A 14,495-nucleotide genomic window follows, 5' to 3' on the forward strand; every position below is an offset into this window, starting at 1 on the left:
CGCACAGGTGAGATTCGAACTCACGATCTTCCTTTCACTAGACAGGCGCTTTAACTAACTAAGCCACAGCGCCTGCGCAGCGTCTTGTTCAGGCAGTGACACCATCAGAATTATTTCGAACTAAACTTCGAAAACCAAAAACTAGAGAGACGTTTGTCTTGACTCTCGAGGCACCGGTGAGATTCGAACTCATGATCTCCTGTTTACTAGACAGGCGGTTTAACCAACTAAGCCACGGCGCCTGCGCAGCGTCTTGATCAGGCAGTGACACCATCAGAAGTCATCATCATCAGCCTGACTACTTCCACTGCAGGACAAAGGCCTCTCCCATGTTCCGCCAGTTAACCCGGTCCTGTGCTTGCTGCTGCCAATTTATACCCGCAAACTTCTTAATCTCATCTGCCCACCTAACCTTCTGTCTCCCCCTAACCCGCTTCCCTTCTCTGGGAATCCAGTCAGTTACCCTTAATGACCAGCGGTTATCCTGTCTACGCGCTACATGCCCTGCCCATGTCCATTTCTTCTTCTTGATTTCAGCTATGATATCCTTAACCCCCGTTTGTTCCCTAATCCACTCTGCTCTCTTCTTGTCTCTTAAGGTTACACCTACCATTTTTCTTTCCATTGCTCGCTGCGTCGTCCTCAATTTAAGCTGTACCCTCTTTGTAAGTCTCCAGGTTTCTGCTCCGTAGCTAAGTACCGGCAAGATACAGCTGTTGTATACCTTCCTCTTGAGGGATAGTGGCAAACTACCTGTCATAATTTGAGAGTGCTTGCCAAATGTGCTCCACCCCATTCTTATTCTTCTAGTTACTTCAGTCTCGTGGTTCGGCTCTGCGGTTATTACCTGCCCTAAGTAGACATAGTCTTTTACAACTTCAAGTGCACTATTACCTATCTCGAAGCGCTGCTCCTTGCCGAGGTTGTTGTACATTACTTTCGTTTTCTGCAGATTAATTTTAAGACCCACCTTTCTGCTCTCCTTGTCTAGCTCCGTAATCATGAGTTGCAATTCGTCCCCCGAGTTACTCAGCAATGCAATGTCATCGGCGAAGCGCAGGTTACTAAGGTATTCTCCATTGACTCTTATCCCTAACTGTTCCCATTCTAGGCTTCTGAAAACTTCCTGTAAGCACGCGGTAAATAGCATTGGGGAAATTGTGTCCCCCTGCCTTACACCCTTCTTGATTGGTATTCTGTTGCTTTCTTTATGAAGCACTATGGTAGCAGTTGATCCCCTGTAGATTTCTTCCAGAATGTTTATATATACTTCATCTACGCCCTGATTCCGCAGTGTTTGCATGACGGCTGATATTTCTACTGAATCAAACGCTTTCTCGTAATCTATGAAGGCTATGTATAGGGGTTGGTTATACTCTGAGCATTTCTCTATTACCTGATTGATAGTATGAATGTGGTCAATTGTTGAGTAGCCTGTTCGAAATCCTGCTTGTTCCTTTGGTTGATTGAATTCTAATGTTTTCTTTACTCTGTTAGCAATTACCTTTGTAAATAGCTTGTATACTACAGAGAGCAAGCTGATCGGCCTGTAATTCTTCAAGTCCTTGTCATCTCCTTTCTTATGTATTAAGATGATGTTAGCGTTCTTCCAAGACTCTGGTACTCTTCCCGTCAGGAGACACCTCGTAAACAGGGTGGCTAGTTTTTCTAACACAATCTGTCCTCCATCCTTCAGCAGATCTGATGTTACCTGATCCTCACCAGCAGCTTTGCCCCTTTGCATGCTCTCCAAAGCTTTCCTGACTTCTTCTATCATTACTGGTGGGGTGTAATCTGGGTTACTGCTAGTTCTTATAGTATTAAGGCCGTGGCTGTCACGGCTACTGTACAGATCTCTGTAAAACTCCTCTGCTATTTTAACTATCCTATCCATATTGGTAGTTATTTTGCCTTCTTTGTCCCTTAGTGCATACATCCGACTTTTGCCTATCCCAAGTTTCCTCTTCAATGCTTTGACACTTCCTCCGTTTTTCAGAGCGTGTTCAATTCTCTCCATGTTATACCTTCTTACATCGCATACCTTACGTTTATTAATCAACTTCGAAAGCTCTGCCAGTTCTATTTTGTCTGTTGTACTTGACACTTTCATGATTTGACGCTTCTTAATTAGGTTCTTCGTTTCCTGGGAAAGCTTGCCAGTGTCTTGTCTAACTACCCTGCCTCCAACTTCCACTGCACACTCCGTAATGATACTCGTTAGATTATCATTCATTGTATCTACGCTAAGGTTCGTTTCCTCACTAAGAGCCGAGTACCTGTTCTGCAGCGACACTCTGAATTCCTGTACTTTCCCTCTCAGTGCTAGCTGATTGATTGGCTTCTTGCGCATCAGTTTCTGTCGTTCCTTCTTCAAGTCTAGGCGAATTCGAGACCGTACTATTCTGTGGTCACTGCATCGTACCTTGCCAATCACTTTCACATCCTGCACGATTCCAGGTTGTGCACTCATTATAAAGTCTATTTCGTTCTTATTTTCGCCATTAGGGCTCCTCCATGTCCACTTGCGGTTTTCTCGTTTTCGGTAGAAGGTATTCAAAATCCGTAAATTATTGCGTTCTGCGAATTCTACTAGTAGCTCTCCTCTGGCGTTTCTAGTACCGATGCCATAATCTCCTACTGCCTGGTCTCCAGCCTGCTTCTTCCCTACCTTTGCATTAAAGTCGCCCATCACTATAGTATACTGTGTTTTTACCTTACTCATTGCCGATTCCACGTCTTCATAGAAGCTTTCAACTGAAGCGTCATCATGGCTGGATGTAGGCGCGTAAGCCTGTACTACCTTCATCTTGTATCTTTTATTCAGTTTAATTACGATACCTACCACCCTTTCATTAATGCTATAGTATTCCTCTATGTTGCCAGCTATGTTTCTGTGAACTAGGAACCCCACTCCCAGTTCTCTTCTGTCTGCCAAGCCCCTGTAGCAAAGGACGTGCCCATTCTGTAGCACCGTATAAGCCTCATCTGTCCTCCTAACCTCACTGAGCCCTATTATATCCCATTTAACACCCTCTAGCTCCTCGAATAGTACAGCTAGACTTCCCTCACTAGATAAGGTTCTAGCATTAAACGTTGCCAAGTTCAGGTTCCAATGGCGGCCTGTCCGGATCCAGAGATTCTTAGCACCCTCTGCTGCGTTGCAGATCTGACCGCCGCCATGGTCAGTTGCTTCGCAGCTGCTGGGGACTGAGGGCCGTGAGTTATTTGACGTAAGCATGTGGGAGGTAGTGGCCAGATACTGCACCAGGGTGGCCAATCCTTCTCTGGTGAGGAAGTGCGTTCTCGGCGGTGTTTGCCGGTGAGGCCGCACCCCAGGCCTCTTAATGCAGTTCCATCAACGCGGATTTTTTTTTTTAATCCGGTTGGGAACTGCGCGGTACCGGGATTTGAACCACGGACCTCTTGCATGCGAGGCGGATGCTCTAACCACTACGCCATCGCCGCAACCCTCCATCAGAAGTATTTCGAACTAAACTTCGAAAACAAAAAACTAGAGAGACGTTTGTCTTGACTCTCGAGGCACCGGTGAGATTCGAACTCACGATCTCCGGTTTACTAGACAGGCGCTTTAACTAACTAAGCCACGGTGCCTGCGCAGCGTCTTGTTCAGACAGTGACACCATCAGAAGTATTTCGAACTGAACTTCGAAAAGAAAAAACTAGAGAGACGTTTGTCTTGACTCTCGAGGCACCGGTGAGATTCGAACTCACGATCTGCTGTTTACTAGACAGGCTCTTTAACCAACTAAGCCAAGGCGCCTGCGCAGCGTCTTGTTCAGGCAGTGACACCATCAGAAGTATTTCGAACTAATCTTCGAAAACAAAGAACTAGAGAGACGTTTGTCTTGACTCTCGAGGCACCGGTGAGATTCGAACTCACGATCTCCGGTTTACTAGACAGGCGCTTTAACTAACTAAGCCACGGCGCCTGCGCAGCGTCTTGTTCAGGCAGTGACACCATCAGAAGTAATTCGAACTGAACTTCGAAAACAAAAAAACTAGAGAGACGTTTGTCTTGACTCTCGAGGCACCGGTGAGATTCGAACTCACGATCTGCTGTTTACTAGACAGGCGCTTTAACCAACTAAGCCACGGCGCTTGTGCAGCGTCTTGTTCAGGCAGTGACAGCATCAGAAGTATTTCGAACTAAACTTCGAAAACAAAAAAAAACTAGACAGAGGTTTGTCTTGACTCTCGAGGCACCGGTGAGATTCGAACCCACGATCTCCTGTTTACTAAACAGGCGCTTTAACCAACTAAGCCACGGCGCTTGTGCAGCGTCTTGTTCAGGCAGTGACACCATCAGAAGTATTTCGAACTAAACTTCGAGAACAAAAAACTTGAGAGACGTTTGTCTTGCTTCTCGAGGCACTGGTGAGATTCGAACTCACGATCTTCCTTTCACTAGACAGGCGCTTTAACTAACTAAGCCACAGGGTCTGCGCAGCGTCTTGTTCAGGCAGTGACACCATCAGAATTATTTCGAACTAAACTTCGAAAACCAAAAACTAGAGAGACGTTCGTCTTGACTCTCGAGGCACCGGTGAGATTCGAACTCATGATCTCCTGTTTACTAGACAGGCGCTTTAACCAACTAAGCCACGGCGCCTGCGCAGCGTCTTGTTCAGGCAGTGACACCATCAGAAGTATTTCGAACTAAACTTCGAAAACAAAAAACTAGAGAGACGTTTGTCTTGACTCTCGAGGCACCGGTGAGATTCGAACTCTCGATCTCCGGTTTACTAGACAGGCGCTTTAACTAACTAAGCCACGGCGCCTGCGCAGCGTCTTGTTCAGACAGTGACACCATCAGAATGATTTCGAACTGAACTTCGAAAACAAAAAACTAGAGAGACGTTTGTCTTGACTCTCGAGGCACCGGTGAGAATCGAACTCACGATCTGCTGTTTACTAGACCGGCTCTTTAACCAACTAAGCCACGGCGCTTCTGCAGAGTCTTGTTCAGGCAGTGACACCATCAGAAGTATTTCGAACTAAACTTCGAAAACAAAAAAAACTAGAGAGAGGTTTGTCTTGACTCTCGAGGCACCGGTGAGATTCGAACTCACGATCTCCTGTTTACTAGACAGGCGCTTTAACTAACTAAGCCACGGCGCCTGCGCAGCGTTTTGTTCAGGCAGTGACACCATCAGAAGTATTTCGAACTAAACTTCGAAAACAAAAGTACTGAAAGTTGGGCGAGTTCGTACTCGATCATGACTTCTTTGCGCAAACACGTACACGGACACAAGGAAAAGAGGCAAACAACACGGGCGCCCGTGTTGTTTGCCTCTTTTCCTTGTGTCCGTGTACGTGTTTGCGCAAAGAAGTCATGAATGTTCGAAAACAAAAAACTAGAGAGACGTTTGTCTTGACTCTCGAGGCACCGGTGAGATTCGAACTCACGATCTCCGGTTTACTAGACAGGCGCTTTAACTAACTAAGCCACGGCGCCTGCGCAGCGTCTTGTTCAGACAGTGACACCATCAGAAGTATTTCGAACTGAACTTCGAAAAGAAAAAACTAGAGAGACGTTTGTCTTGACTCTCGAGGCACCGGTGAGATTCGAACTCACGATCTGCTGTTTACTGACAGGCTCTTTAACCAACTAAGCCACAACGCTTCTGCAGAGTCTTGTTCAGGCAGTGACACCATCAGAAGTATTTCGAACTAAACTTCGAAAACAAAAAAACTAGACAGAGGTTTGTCTTGACTCTCGAGGCACCGGTGAGATTCGAACTCACGATATCCTGTTTACTAGACAGGCGCTTTAACTAACTAAGCCACGGCACCTGCGCAGCGTTTTGTTCAGGCAGTGACACCATCAGAAGTATTCCGAGCTAAACTTCGAAAACAAAAGTACTGAAAGTTGGGCGAGTTCGTACTCGATCATGACTTCTTTGCGCAAACACGTACACGGACACAAGGAAAAGAGGCAAACAACACGGGCGCCCATGTTGTTTGCCTCTTTTCCTTGTGTCCGTGTACGTGTTTGCGCAAAGAAGTCATGAATGTTCGAAAACAAAAAACTAGAGAGACGTTAGTCTTGACTCCCGAGGCACCGGTGAGATTCAAACTCACGATCTCCTGTTTACTAGACAGGCGCTTTAACTAACTAATCCACGGCGCCTGCGCAGCGTCTTGTTCAGGAAGTGACGCGATCAGAAGTATTTCGAACTAAACTTCGAAAACAAAAAACTAGAGAGATGTTTGTCTTGACTCTCGAGGCACCTGTGAGATTCAAACTCATGATCTCCTGTTTACTAGACAGGCGCTTTAACCAACTAAGCCACGGCGCCTGCGCAGCGTCTTGTTCAGGCAGTGACACCATCAGAAGTATTTCGAAATAAACTTCGAAAACAAAAAACTAGAGAGAAGTTTGTCTTGACTCTCGAGGCACCGGTGAGATTCGAACTCACGATCTCCGGTTTACTAGACAGGAAATTTAACCAAATAAGCCACGGCGTCTGCGCAGCATCTTGTTCAGGCAGTGACACCATCGGAAGTATTTGGAACTAAACTTCGAAAACAAAAAACTAGAGATACGTTAGTCTTGACTCTCGAGGCACCGGTGAGATTCGAACTCATGATCTCCTGTTTACTAGACAGGCGCTTTAACCAACTAAGCCACGGCGCCTGCGCAGCGTCTTGTTCAGGAAGTGACGCGATCAGAAGTATTTCGAACTAAACTTCGAAAACAAAAAACTAGAGAGATGTTTGTCTTGACTCTCGAGGCACCTGTGAGATTCAAACTCATGATCTCCTGTTTACTAGACAGGCGCTTTAACCAACTAAGCCACGGCGCCTGCGCAGCGTCTTGTTCAGGCAGTGACACCATCAGAAGTATTTCGAAATAAACTTCGAAAACAAAAAACTAGAGAGAAGTTTGTCTTGACTCTCGAGGCACCGGTGAGATTCGAACTCACGATCTCCGGTTTACTAGACAGGATATTTAACCAAATAAGCCACGGCGTCTGCGCAGCATCTTGTTCAGGCAGTGACACCATTGGAAGTATTTCGAACAATACTTCGAAAACAAAAAAAATCAGAAGAGACGTTAGTCTTGAATCTCGAGGCACCGGTGAGATTCGAACGCACGATCTCCTGTTTGCTAGACAGGCGCTTTAACCAACTAAGCCAAGGCGCCTGCGCAGCGTCTTGTTCAGGCAGTGACACCATCAGAAGTATTTCGAACTAATCTTCGCAAACAAAGAACTAGAGAGACGTTTGTCTTGACTCTCGAGGCACCGGTGAGATTCGAACTCACGATCTCCGGTTTACTAGACAGGCGCTTTAACTAACTAAGCCACGGCGCCTGCGCAGCGTCTTGTTCAGGCAGTGACACCATCAGAAGTAATTCGAACTGAACTTCGAAAACAAAAAAACTAGAGAGATGTTTGTCTTGACTCTCGAGGCACCGGTGAGATTCGAACTCACGATCTGCTGTTTACTAGACAGGCGCTTTAACCAACTAAGCCACGGCGCTTGTGCAGCGTCTTGTTCAGGCAGTGACAGCATCAGAAGTATTTCGAACTAAACTTCGAAACCAAAAAAAACTAGACAGAGGTTTGTCTTGACTCTCGAGGCACCGGTGAGATTCGAACCCACGATCTCCTGTTTACTAAACAGGCGCCTTAACCAACTAAGCCACGGCGCTTGTGCAGCGTCTTGTTCAGGCAGTGACACCATCAGAAGTATTTCGAACTAAACTTCGAGAACAAAAAACTTGAGAGACGTTTGTCTTGCTTCTCGAGGCACTGGTGAGATTCGAACTCACGATCTTCCTTTCACTAGACAGGCGCTTTAACTAACTAAGCCACAGCGTCTGCGCAGCGTCTTGTTCAGGCAGTGACACCATCAGAATTATTTCGAACTAAACTTCGAAAACCAAAAACTAGAGAGACGTTCGTCTTGACTCTCGAGGCACCGGTGAGATTCGAACTCATGATCTCCTGTTTACTAGACAGGCGCTTTAACCAACTAAGCCACGGCGCCTGCGCAGCGTCTTGTTCAGGCAGTGACACCATCAGAAGTATTTCGAAATAAACTTCGAAAACAAAAAACTAGAGAGAAGTTTGTCTTGACTCTCGAGGCACCGGTGAGATTCGAACTCACGATCTCCGGTTTACTAGACAGGATATTTAACCAACTAAGCCACGGCGCCTGCGCAGCGTCTTGTTCAGGCAGTGACACCATCAGAAGTATTTCGAAATAAACTTCGAAAACAAAAAACTAGAGAGACGTTTGTCTTGACTCTCGAGGCACCGGTGAGGTTCGAACTCACGATCTCCGGTTTACTAGACAGGCGCTTTAACCAACTAAGCCACGGCGCCTGCGCAGCGTCTTGTTCAGGCAGTGACACCATCAGAAGTATTTCGAAATAAACTTCGAAAACAAAAAACTAGAGAGACGTTTGTCTTGACTCTCGAGGCACCGGTGAGATTTGAACTCACGATCTCCGGTTTACTAGACAGGCACTTTAACCAAATAAGCCACGGCGTCTGCGCAGCGTCTTTTTCAGGCAGTGACACCATTGGAAGTATTTCGAACAATACTTCGAAAACAAAAAAAAATCAGAAGAGACGTTAGTCTTGACTCTCGAGGCACCGGTGAGATTCGAACTCACGATCTCCTGTTTGCTAGACAGGCGCTTTAACCAACTAAGCCAAGGCGCCTGCGCAGCGTCTTGTTCAGGCAGTGAGACCATCACAAGTATTTAGAACTAAACTTCGAAAACAAAAAACTACAGAGACGTTTGTCTTGACTCTCGTGGCACCGGTGAGATTCGAACTCATGATCTCCTGTTTACTAGACATGCGCTTTAACCAACTAAGCCACGGCACCTGCGCAGCCTCGTGTTCAGGCAGTGAAACCATCAGAAGTATTTCGAACTAAACTTCGAAAACAAAAAAACTAGAGAGCCGTTTGTCTTGACTCTCGAGGCACCGGTGAGATTCGAACTAACGATCTCCTGTTTACTAGACACGTGCTTTAACCAACTAAGCCACGGCGCCTGCGCAGCGTCTTGTTCAGGCAGTGACACCATCAGAAGAATTTCCAACTAAACTTCGAAAACAAAAAAACTAGAGAGCCGTTTGTCTTGACTCTCGAGGCACCGGCGAGATTCGAACTCACGATCTCCTGTTTACTAGACAGGCGCTTTAACCAACTAAGCCACGGCGCCTGCGCAGCGTCTTGTTCAGACAGTGACACCAACAGAAGTATTTCGAACTGAACTTCGAAAACAAAAAACTAGAGAGACGTTTGTCTTGACTCTCGAGGCACCGGTGAGATTCGAACTCACGATCTGCTGTTTACTAGACAGGCTCTTTAACCAACTAAGCCACGGCGCTTCCGCAGAGTCTTGTTCAGGCAGTGACACCATCAGAAGTATTTCGAACCAAACTTCGAAAACAAAAAAACTAGAGAGCCGTTTGTCTTGACTCTCGAGGCACCGGTGAGATTCGAACTCATGATCTCCTGTTTACTAGACAGGCGCTGTAACCAACTAAGCCACGGCGCCTGCGCAGCGTCTTGTTCAGGCAGTGACACCATCAGAAGTATTTCGAACTAAACTTCGAAAACAAAAAAATAGAGAGACGTTTGTCTTGACTTTCGCTGCACCGGTGAGATTCGAACTCACGATCTCCGGTTTACTAGACAGGCGCTTTAACTAACTAAGCCACGGCGCCTGCGCAGCGTCTTGTTCAGACAGTGACACCATCAGAAGTATTTCGAACTGAACTTCGAAAACAAAAAACTAGAGAGACGTTTGTCTTGACTCTCGAGGCACCGGTGAGATTCGAACTCAAGATCTGCTGTTTACTAGACAGGCTCTTTAACCAACTAAGCCACGGCGCTTCTGCAGAGTCTTGTTCAGGCAGTGACACCATCAGAAGTATTTCGAACTAAACTTCGAAAACAAAAAAACTAGAGAGAGGTTTGTCTTGACTCTCGAGGCACCGGTGAGATTCGAACTCACGATCTCCTGTTTACTAGACAGGCGCTTTAACCAACTAAGCCACGGCGCTCGTGCAGCGTCTTGTTCAGGCAGTGACACCATCAGAAGTATTTCGAACTAAACTTCGAGAACAAAAAACTTGAGAGACGTTTGTCTTGACTCTCGACGCACAGGTGAGATTCGAACTCACGATCTTCCTTTCACTAGACAGGCGCTTTAACTAACTAAGCCACAGCGCCTGCGCAGCGTCTTGTTGAGGCAGTGACACCATCAGAATTATTTCGAACTAAACTTCGAAAACCAAAAACTAGAGAGACGTTTGTCTTGACTCTCGAGGCACCGGTGAGATTCGAACTCATGACCTCCTGTTTACTAGACAGGCGGTTTAACCAACTAAGCCACGGCGCCTGCGCAGCGTCTTGATCAGGCAGTGACACCATCAGAAGTATTTCGAACTAAACTTCGAAAACAAAAAACTAGAGAGACGTTTGTCTTGACTCTTGAGGCACCGGTGAGATTCGAACTCACGATGTCCGGTTTACTAGACAGGCGCTTTAACTAACTAAGCCACGGCGCCTGCGGAGCGTCTTGTTCAGACAGTGACACCATCAGAAGTATTTCGAACTGAACTTCGAAAAGAAAAAACTAGAGAGACGTTTGTCCTGACTCTCGAGGCACCGGTGAGATTCGAACTCACGATCTGCTGTTTACTAGACAGGCTCTTTAACCAACTAAGCCACAACGCTTCTGCAGAGTCTTGTTCAGGCAGTGACACCATCAGAAGTATTTCGAACTAAACTTCGAAAACAAAAAAACTAGACAGAGGTTTGTCTTGACTCTCGAGGCACCGGTGAGATTCGAACTCACGATATCCTGTTTACTAGACAGGCGCTTTAACTAACTAAGCCACGGCACCTGCGCAGCGTTTTGTTCAGGCAGTGACACCATCAGAAGTATTTCGAACTAAACTTCGAAAACAAAAGTACTGAAAGTTGGGCGAGTTCGTACTCGATCATGACTTCTTTGCGCAAACAAGTACACGGACACAAAGAAAAGAGGCAAACAACACGGGCGCCCGTGTTGTTTGCCTCTTTTCCTTGTGTCCGTGTACGTGTTTGCGCAAAGAAGTCATGAATGTTCGAAAACAAAAAACTAGAGAGACGTTAGTCTTGACTCCCGAGGCACCGGTGAGATTCAAACTCACGATCTCCTGTTTACTAGACAGGCGCTTTAACTAACTAATCCACGGCGCCTGCGCAGCGTCTTGTTCAGGCAGTGACACCATCGGAAGTATTTGGAACTAAACTTCGAAAACAAAAAACTAGAGATACGTTAGTCTTGACTCTCGAGGCACCGGTGAGATTCGAACTCATGATCTCCTGTTTACTAGACAGGCGCTTTAACCAACTAAGCCACGGCGCCTGCGCAGCGTCTTGTTCAGGAAGTGACGCGATCAGAAGTATTTCGAACTAAACTTCGAAAACAAAAAACTAGAGAGATGTTTGTCTTGACTCTCGAGGCACCTGTGAGATTCAAACTCATGATCTCCTGTTTACTAGACAGGCGCTTTAACCAACTAAGCCACGGCGCCTGCGCAGCGTCTTGTTCAGGCAGTGACACCATCAGAAGTATTTCGAAATAAACTTCGAAAACAAAAAAAACTAGACAGAGGTTTGTCTTGACTCTCGAGGCACCGGTGAGATTCGAACCCACGATCTCCTGTTTACTAAACAGGCGCTTTAACCAACTAAGCCACGGCGTCTGCGCAGCATCTTGTTCAGGCAGTGACACCATTGGAAGTATTTCGAACAATACTTCGAAAACAAAAAAAAATCAGAAGAGACGTTAGTCTTGACTCTCGAGGCACCGGTGAGATTCGAACGCACGATCTCCTGTTTGCTAGACAGGCGCTTTAACCAACTAAGCCACAGCGCCTGCGCAGCGTCTTGTTCAGGCAGTGACACCATCAGAATTATTTCGAACTAAACTTCGAAAACAAAAAACTACGAGACGTTTGTCTTGACTCTCGAGGCACCAGTGAGATTCGAACTCATGATCTCCTGTTTACTAGACAGGCGCTTTAACCAACTAAGCCACGGCGCCTGCGCGGCGTCTTGTTCAGGCAGTGACACCATCAGAAGTATTTCGAACTAAACTACGAAAACAAAAAACTAGAGAGAGGTTTGTCTTGACTCTCGAGGCACCGGTGAGATTCGAACTCACGATCTCCTGTTTACTAGACATGCGCTTTAACTAACTAAGCCACGGCGCCTGCGCAGCGTTTTGTTCAGGCAGTGACACCATCAGAAGTATTTCGAACTAAACTTCGAAAACAAAAGTACTGAAAGTTGGGCGAGTTCGTACTCGATCATGACTTCTTTGCGCAAACACGTACACGGACACAAGGAAAAGAGGCAAACAACACGGGCGCCCGTGTTGTTTGCCTCTTTTCCTTGTGTCCGTGTACGTGTTTGCACAAAGAAGTCATGAATGTTCGAAAACAAAAAACTAGAGAGACGTTAGTCTTGACTCCCGAGGCACCGGTGAGATTCAAACTCACGATCTCCTGTTTACTAGACAGGCGCTTTAACTAACTAAGCCACGGCGCCTGCGAAGCGTCTTGTTCAGGCAGTGACACCATCAGAAGTATTTGGAACTAAACTTCGAAAACAAAAAACTAGAGGTACGTTTGTCTTGACTCTTGAGGCACCGGTGAGATTCGAACTCACGATCTCCGGTTTACTAGACAGGCACTTTAACCAAATAAGCCACGGCGTCTGCGCAGCGTCTTGTTCAGGCAGTGACACCATTGGAAGTATTATGAACAATACTTCGAAAACAAAAAAAATCAGAAGAGACGTTAGTTTTGACTCTCGAGGCACCGGTGAGATTCGAACTCACGATCTCCTGTTTGCTAGACAGGCGTTTTAACCAACTAAGCCAAGGCGCCTGCGCAGCGTCTTGTTCAGGCATTGACACCATCACAAGTATTTAGAACTAAACTTCGAAAACAAAAAACTACAGAGACGTTTGTCTTGACTCTCGTGGCACCGGTGAGATTCGAACTCATGATCTCCTGTTTACTAGACATGCGCTTTAACCAACTAAGCCACGGCACCTGCGCAGCGTCGTGTTCAGGCAGTGACACCATTAGAAGTATTTCGAACTAAACTTCGAAAACAAAAAAACTAGAGAGCCGTTTGTCTTGACTCTCGAGGCACCGGTGAGATTCGAACTCATGATCTCCTGTTTACTAGACATGCGCTTTAACCAACTAAGCCACGGCACCTGCGCAGCGTCGTGTTCAGGCAGTGACACCATTAGAAGTATTTCGAACTAAACTTCGAAAACAAAAAAACTAGAGAGCCGTTTGTCTTGACTCTCGAGGCACCGGTGAGATTCGAACTAACGATCTCCTGTTTACTAGACAGGTGCTTTAACCAACTAAGCCACGGCGCCTGCGCAGCGCCTTAATCAGGCAGTGACACCATCAAAAGAATTTCCAACTAAACTTCGAAAACAAAAAACTAGAGAGCCGTTTGTCTTGACTCTCGAGGCACCGGCGAGATTCCAACTCACGATCTCCTGTTTACTAGACAGGCGCTTTAACCAACTAAGCCACGGCGCCTACGCAGCGTCTTGTTCAGGCAGTGACACCATCAGAAGTATTTCGAACTAAACTTCGAAAACAAAAAAGTAGAGAGACGTTTGTCTTGACTCTCGAGGCACCGGTGAGATTCCAACTCACGATCTCCTGTTTACTAGACAGGCGCTTAACAACTAAGCCACAGCGCCTGCGCAGAGTCATGTTCAGGCAGTGAAGCCATCAGAAGTATTTCGAACTAAACTTCAAAAACAAAAAAGTAGAGAGACGTTTGTCTTGACTCTCGAGGCCCGGTGATATTCGAACTCACGATCTCCTTTTCACTAGACAGGCGCTTTATTCAACAAAGCCACGGCGCCTGCGCAGCGTCTTGTTCAGGCAGTGACACCATCAGAAATATTTCGAACTAAACTTCGAAAACAAAAAACTTGAGAGACGTTTGTCTTGACTCTCGAGGCACAGGTGAGATTCCAACTCACGATTTTCCTTTTACTAGACAGGCGCTTTAACTAACTAAGCCACAGCGCCTGCGCAGCGTCTTGTTCAGGCAGTGACACCATCAGAATAATTTCGAACTAAACTTCGAAAACAAAAAACTAGAGAGACGTTAGTCTTGACTCTCGAGGCACCGGTGAGATTCGAACTCACGATCTCCTGTTTACTAGAAAGGCGCTTTAACTAACTAAGCCACGGCGCCTGCACAGCGTCTTGTTCAGGCATTGACACCATCAGAAGTATTTCGAACTAAACTTCGAAAACAAAAGTACTGAAATGTGGGCGAGTTCGTACTCGATGATGACTTCTTTTCGCAAACACGTACAAGAACACAAGGAAAAGAGGCAAACAACACGGGCGCCCGTGTTGTTTGCCTCTTTTCCTTGTGTCCGTGTACGTGTTTGCGCAAAGAAG

General features: G+C 46.3%; 18 non-coding genes across 18 annotated transcripts; all 18 read right to left on the reverse strand.

Annotated features, from left to right (window-relative positions):
• Positions 1 to 4,218: 4,218 nt before the first annotated feature.
• On the reverse strand, positions 4,219 to 4,292 carry TRNAT-AGU (transfer RNA threonine (anticodon AGU)). The gene has a single exon. It is a non-coding gene; the product is annotated as a tRNA-Thr (tRNA).
• Positions 4,293 to 4,556: 264 nt separating this feature from the next.
• TRNAT-AGU (transfer RNA threonine (anticodon AGU)) lies at positions 4,557 to 4,630 on the reverse strand. The gene has a single exon. It is a non-coding gene; the product is annotated as a tRNA-Thr (tRNA).
• A 435-nt stretch (positions 4,631 to 5,065) lies between these two features.
• On the reverse strand, positions 5,066 to 5,139 carry TRNAT-AGU (transfer RNA threonine (anticodon AGU)). The gene has a single exon. It is a non-coding gene; the product is annotated as a tRNA-Thr (tRNA).
• A 1,445-nt stretch (positions 5,140 to 6,584) lies between these two features.
• TRNAT-AGU (transfer RNA threonine (anticodon AGU)) lies at positions 6,585 to 6,658 on the reverse strand. The gene has a single exon. It is a non-coding gene; the product is annotated as a tRNA-Thr (tRNA).
• Positions 6,659 to 7,094: 436 nt separating this feature from the next.
• Positions 7,095 to 7,168, reverse strand: TRNAA-AGC (transfer RNA alanine (anticodon AGC)). The gene has a single exon. It is a non-coding gene; the product is annotated as a tRNA-Ala (tRNA).
• A 774-nt stretch (positions 7,169 to 7,942) lies between these two features.
• Positions 7,943 to 8,016, reverse strand: TRNAT-AGU (transfer RNA threonine (anticodon AGU)). The gene has a single exon. It is a non-coding gene; the product is annotated as a tRNA-Thr (tRNA).
• A 264-nt stretch (positions 8,017 to 8,280) lies between these two features.
• Positions 8,281 to 8,354, reverse strand: TRNAT-AGU (transfer RNA threonine (anticodon AGU)). Its single transcript has one exon. It is a non-coding gene; the product is annotated as a tRNA-Thr (tRNA).
• A 268-nt stretch (positions 8,355 to 8,622) lies between these two features.
• TRNAA-AGC (transfer RNA alanine (anticodon AGC)) lies at positions 8,623 to 8,696 on the reverse strand. The gene has a single exon. It is a non-coding gene; the product is annotated as a tRNA-Ala (tRNA).
• Positions 8,697 to 9,131: 435 nt separating this feature from the next.
• On the reverse strand, positions 9,132 to 9,205 carry TRNAT-AGU (transfer RNA threonine (anticodon AGU)). The gene has a single exon. It is a non-coding gene; the product is annotated as a tRNA-Thr (tRNA).
• A 265-nt stretch (positions 9,206 to 9,470) lies between these two features.
• Positions 9,471 to 9,544, reverse strand: TRNAT-AGU (transfer RNA threonine (anticodon AGU)). The gene has a single exon. It is a non-coding gene; the product is annotated as a tRNA-Thr (tRNA).
• A 434-nt stretch (positions 9,545 to 9,978) lies between these two features.
• Positions 9,979 to 10,052, reverse strand: TRNAT-AGU (transfer RNA threonine (anticodon AGU)). Its single transcript has one exon. It is a non-coding gene; the product is annotated as a tRNA-Thr (tRNA).
• Positions 10,053 to 10,316: 264 nt separating this feature from the next.
• Positions 10,317 to 10,390, reverse strand: TRNAT-AGU (transfer RNA threonine (anticodon AGU)). The gene has a single exon. It is a non-coding gene; the product is annotated as a tRNA-Thr (tRNA).
• Positions 10,391 to 11,330: 940 nt separating this feature from the next.
• Positions 11,331 to 11,404, reverse strand: TRNAT-AGU (transfer RNA threonine (anticodon AGU)). The gene has a single exon. It is a non-coding gene; the product is annotated as a tRNA-Thr (tRNA).
• A 439-nt stretch (positions 11,405 to 11,843) lies between these two features.
• TRNAA-AGC (transfer RNA alanine (anticodon AGC)) lies at positions 11,844 to 11,917 on the reverse strand. The gene has a single exon. It is a non-coding gene; the product is annotated as a tRNA-Ala (tRNA).
• Positions 11,918 to 12,011: 94 nt separating this feature from the next.
• Positions 12,012 to 12,085, reverse strand: TRNAT-AGU (transfer RNA threonine (anticodon AGU)). The gene has a single exon. It is a non-coding gene; the product is annotated as a tRNA-Thr (tRNA).
• Positions 12,086 to 12,858: 773 nt separating this feature from the next.
• TRNAA-AGC (transfer RNA alanine (anticodon AGC)) lies at positions 12,859 to 12,932 on the reverse strand. Its single transcript has one exon. It is a non-coding gene; the product is annotated as a tRNA-Ala (tRNA).
• A 435-nt stretch (positions 12,933 to 13,367) lies between these two features.
• On the reverse strand, positions 13,368 to 13,441 carry TRNAT-AGU (transfer RNA threonine (anticodon AGU)). The gene has a single exon. It is a non-coding gene; the product is annotated as a tRNA-Thr (tRNA).
• Positions 13,442 to 13,536: 95 nt separating this feature from the next.
• TRNAT-AGU (transfer RNA threonine (anticodon AGU)) lies at positions 13,537 to 13,610 on the reverse strand. Its single transcript has one exon. It is a non-coding gene; the product is annotated as a tRNA-Thr (tRNA).
• Between the last annotated feature and the right edge of the window lie 885 nt (positions 13,611 to 14,495).

Source organism: Rhipicephalus microplus, chromosome 5, assembly GCF_043290135.1.
Source record: "Rhipicephalus microplus isolate Deutch F79 chromosome 5, USDA_Rmic, whole genome shotgun sequence".
Lineage (NCBI taxonomy): Eukaryota > Metazoa > Arthropoda > Arachnida > Ixodida > Ixodidae > Rhipicephalus > Rhipicephalus microplus.